The sequence below is a fragment of the Aotus nancymaae genome, unplaced genomic scaffold (assembly GCF_030222135.1).
Source record: "Aotus nancymaae isolate 86718 unplaced genomic scaffold, 86718_ANA_hifiasm-v0.15.2.pri h1tg000028l, whole genome shotgun sequence".
NCBI classification, from domain to species: Eukaryota; Metazoa; Chordata; class Mammalia; order Primates; family Aotidae; genus Aotus; species Aotus nancymaae.
In genome coordinates this window covers 34,778,870-34,784,238 of record NW_026988441.1, presented here as the reverse complement: position 1 = coordinate 34,784,238, position 5,369 = coordinate 34,778,870, and positions in this window count along the sequence as shown.

Below are 5,369 nucleotides of genomic sequence, written 5' to 3'. Positions count from 1 at the left end.
TCCCGATCAATTTTTCATTGGACTCAACTGGAGTGGGAAATTGACTAGATTGTGAAAAGCACGCACATGCTCCAGTGGTCTCCATTTCCTCCACTATATATATATATATATATATATATTTTTTTTTTTTTTTTTTTTTTTTTTGAGATAGAGCCTCTGTCATCCAGGCTGGAGCATAGTGGTGCGATCTCAGCTCACTGCAACCTCCGCCTCCCAGGTTCAAGCAATTCTCCCACCTCAGCCTCCCAAGTAGCTGGGACTACAGGCATGCCCCACCACACCCGGCTACTTTTTGTATTTTTAGTAGAGACAGGGTTTTGCCATGTTGGCCAGGCTGGTTTCAAACTGCTGGTCTCAAGTGATCTGCCCACCTTGGCCTCCTAAAGTGCTGGGATTACAGGCGTGAGCCACCGTGCCCGGCCTTCCTCCACAATTAACACACAGTTACTCAGCTAAAGTTTCCAAAGGTCCAGTTCCAGTTCAAGATTCGTTGCTTTTTTTTTTTTTTTTTTTTTTTGAGACAGAATCCCACTCTTTCACCCAGGCTGGAGTGCAGTGGCATAATCTTGGCTCGCTGCAACCTTCACCTCCTGGGTTCAAGTGATTCTCCTGCCTCCGCCTCCCAAATAGCTGGGATTACAGGCACCAACCACCACACCCAGCTAATTTTTGTAATTTTAGTAGAGAGGGGGTTTCACCATGTTAGCCAGGCTGGTCTCGAATTCCTGACCTCAGGTGATCCAGCCGCCTTGGCCTCCCAAAGTGCTGGGGTTACAAGAGTGAGCCACTGCGCCCAGCCAATAATTTTTAAATTTTTTGTAGAGATGGGGTCTCACTATGTTGCCCAGGCTGGCCTCGAAATCCTGGCCTCAAGTGATCCTCCTGCCTTGGCCTCCCAAAGTACTGGGATTATAGGCATGAGCCACTGTGCCTGGCCAATGAACCTTTAATGTACAACATGTGGCAGAAGTGATGCTATGAGACTTTCAGGCTAGGTCATAAGATGATACACCTTCCACCTGGCTCTCTGGTGTGCTCAGGAGGCCAGCTGCCACGCTGGGAGTACACTCAAGTCACTCAAGTACATTGGGAGGAATCGAGGCGTTCCACCAATAACAGCAGCCATCGGCATGCCCTGGGAGTGAGCCGCCTTGGAAGCAGATTCGCCAGCCCCAGTCAAATCATCAGATGATGGAAGCCCTGGCCAACTCCTTAACTGCAACCTTCTGAGAGGCCGTGAGTCAGAACAGCCCAGCAAAGCCATTTCTCAAGCCTGAGCTACAAAGACTACATAACATCATAAGGATTGACCAGGCAGTGACTTATGCCTGAAATCCCAGCACTATGGGAGGCCAAGGCGGGAGGATCACTTGAGCCCAGGGGTTCAACACCAGCCTGGGCAACATAGCGAGATTCCCTGTTCTCTACACAAAGTATAAAAATTAGCTGAGCGTGGTGGCACATGCATGTAGTCCCAGCTTCTCAGGAGGCTGAGGCAGGAAAATCACTTGAACCCGGGAGGCAGAGGTTGCAGTGAGCCGAGATCGCGCCACTGCACTGCAACCTGGGTGGCAGAGCAAGACTCTGTCTCAAAACAAATACAAAACAAACAACAACAAAATAACAAACAAATTAGCCAGGTGTGGTGGCACACACCTGCAGTCCCAGCTACTCAGAAGGCCAAGGCGGGAGGACTGCTTGAGCTCAGGAGATTGAGGCTGCAGCAGACCTATGACCGTGCCACTGCACTCCAGCCTGGGCAACACAGTGAGACCCTGTCCGTTTTAAAAAAAAAAAATGCCAGCTCTACAAGGGCAGAGATCTTTGTTTGGTTTGCTGTCATGTCCACAGTGCCTGGAACAGCATCTGGAACAGAGTAGACGCTCTATATGGTTGCCACAATGATTACAACCTAACAGACCTTTGATCTGCGTATTCTGTCCAAAAAAAAAAAAAATTATAAAACCTAGTAGATCTGATTTGTATCAGGGCTAGATCAGACTCTTACCTGTTTCCTGCCCACCCTGACCAGTGGATGGGACATAGCTATGACCTCCCCCTACACTGGGCAAATAGATTAGTAACTGGCAACTATGATGGGAGGAGATCCCTTCCAAACCTCCACACTTCCCTCAGGATAAAATCCCAGGTCCTCTGTGCAGTCCACAGCCCCCGTCCGTGCCTCGAATTGCACCATTCAGCCACGAAGAATCATGAACTGCTTGTAGTTTGCAAATATAGTAGTCTCCAGGGTGGAGTACATGCACCCTGTAAACAAAGCTTTGGAGTTCAACTGGAAAATATTAGAATATCTAGATTTGGGGAGTTTTATTGCTTGTTTTCAGTTTTTTAAAAATAACTATTTTTTTTAAGAGACAAGGTCTTGCTGTGTTACCCAGGCTGTTTTTGGATGCCTGGCTTTAAGTGCTTCTCCCACCTTGACCTCCCAAAGTGCTACATGCCCAGCTTCATCTATCTATTTTTTGAGAGTCTTGCTCTGTCACTCAGGCTAGAGTGCATGCAGTGGCATAAGCTCGGCTCACTGCAACCTCTCCTGCCCGATTCAAGCAATTCTCCTACCTCAGCCTCCCAAGAAGCTGGAATTATAGGCATGCACCACCATGCCCAGCTAATTTTTGTATTTTTAGTAGGGATAGGGTTTCCCCATGTTGGCCAAGCTGGTCTCAAACTCCTGGCCTCAAATGATCCACCCGCCTCAGATTCCCAAAGTGTTGGGATACAGGCATGAGCCACCAAGCCCAGCCCTCATGTATAGTTTTAAATCTGCAGTTTTCTGGTTTTTTTGAGATGATGTTTCGCTCTTGTTGCCAAGGCTGGAGTGCAATGGCACGATTTCAGCTCACTGCAACCTCCGCCTCCTGGGTTCAAGCGATATTCCTGCCTCAGTCTCCCAAGTAGCTGAGATTACAGTTTTCTTTTCTTTTCTTTCTTTCTTTTTTTTTTTGAGACAGAGTTTCGATCTTGTTGCCCAGGCTGGAGTGCAATGGTGTGATCTCTCAGCTCACTGCAACCTTCGCCTCCTGGGTTCAAGCGATTCTCCTGTCTCGGCCTCCTGAGTAGCTGGGATTACAGGTGCATGCCAACATGCCTGGGTAACTTCTTTAGCCGGGGTTTCATCATATTGGTCAGGCTGGTCTCAAACTCCTCAACTTAGGTGATCCACCCACCTCTGCCTCCGGAAGTGTGGGGATTGCAGGTGTGAGCCACCGAGTCGGCCTTTTTTTTTTTTTTTTTTTTTTTTTTTGAGATAGTCTCGCTCTGTCACCAGGCTGGAGTGCAGTGGCGTGATCTCGGCTTACTGAAACCTCTGCTTCCCAGGTTCAAGCGATTCTCCTGCCTCAGCCTCTTGAGTAGCTGGGATTATAGGCGCACGCCTTCACGCCCAGCTAATTTTTGTATTTTTAGTACAGACGGGATTTCACCATGTTGGCCAGCGTGGTCTCTATCTCTTGACCTCATGATCCATGCCTGGACCAGTTTTTTGTTTACTAAAGAACATATCTTTCGGCCAATGTAGAGGCTCACACCTGTAGTGCCAGCAATTTGGGAAGCCAAGGGGGAGGAACACAAAGTCAGGAGTTTGAGACCAGCCTGGCCAACATAGTGAAACCCCATCTCTACTAAAAATACAAAAAATTAGCCAGGTGTGGTAGCAGGCACCTGTAATCCCAACTACTTGGGAGGCTGAGGCAGGAGAATCACTTGAACCCAGGAGGTGGAGGTTGCAGTGAGCCCAGATCTCACCATTGCACTCCAGCTCAGGCGACAGTGAGAGACTCCATCTCAAAAAAAAAATATATATATATATATATGTATATATATTTCTATAATAAAGATACTGTTATATAATAATTTACAGAATATATTGATATAATTGTATTTGTATATAACTTATAAATAATATCCATCTTTGAGGCCAGGAGTTTGAGACCAGCCTGGGCAACATAGCAAGACCCCGTCTCTACTAAAAAAATTGAAAATTAGCCAGGAATAGTGGCATAAGCCAGTAGTCTCAGCTACTTAGGAGGCTGAGGCAGCAGGGTCATTTGAGCCTAGGAGTTCAAGGTTGCAGTGAGCCATGATCAAGCCACTGCACTCCAGCCTGGGCAACAGAGCAAGACCTTGTCTCAAAAGATAAATAAATAAATAAATAAATATTCATCTGGGGGTGGAGCTTTAACAGTTTTACCTATGGGGTGTCCAATGGAGAAAAAAATTTGGAGTCGTTGAACACAATGCTATTTTGCCACTCAGAGTATCTGGCAGTCTCTGGAGACATATTTGGTAGTCACCACGGGGAGAGTGGGGAGCCATTGGCATCTAGTGGGTGGAGCCCAGGGATGCTGTTAAATGTCCCCCGATAACAGGACAGTCCCCCACACAAAGAACTAGGCAGCCCAAAATGTCAAGCGTGCTGGGCTTAAGAAACTCTTGCCCGAGCGCCCCAGACTTAGTCTTGCTTTGGGGGCTCCGCAGGCTGCTGCATCTCCCAACTCTGTTCCTCCCCTAGACCTCCAATTCCAGTGACGCTGTACAAAGCATCCCCTCCTCCAGTGAAGCAGCCATTTCTGAAGTCCCCAGGCTGGGCCAGAGCCCCACCACCCTAAGGCTCCCAGATGCGTCCTGTACTAGGTTCGAATTGTCCCGGCCCACCGCGTCCTCAACCATGGCAGATTCCCTGGATCCCTGAGACAGCCAGATTCTACCGAGCTACTAGAGACCAAGAATCTGTATTTTTCTCAAGCACCGCTCCCCGCACCACACACACACTGCCTGCCCCATCAAGGGCACACAGCTGGTGGCCCAATGCTAGTTGAGCGCCTACTGCAAGCCAGGCGCTGTTACGCGATCCACTCGGGAATCTTGGCACAGGCTTCACTCCATGGTGTAGACACCAGGATCCTCCCCATTTCACAGAGGAGTAAACTGAGGCTCAAAGAGGTGACCATAGCGGGACAGAGACTCAGGGCAGGAAAAGGGCCCAGGTCCTTAGAAGCTCCAGATTCCCGGGGGAGGAGGGAGGACAGAGAGGAGGGTGATGGACTGGGGGAGCGCGCGCTGGGTGGGGGGGCGCGAGGCCTCGCCGCGGCCTTCCGATGCAGCCCCGCCCCCACGAGGGACGTGAAGACGCGGACCCCGCGCAGCGTGGGGACATGTGACCGACTGCAGAGGCCGCGCCGCCTCCCCCGCCCGAGGTCTGCGCGCTCCGCCGCAGGGTGCAGACCCGGGGCGCCCGCCTGGGTTTGGGGCGCAAGAGCAGAGGCGGAGCCAGGGCGGAGCCAGCGCGCCCGGTCCCCCCCGAACCGAAAGCGAAACAGGGGCCGGGGAGGAAGGGCGGAGCCGGCCCC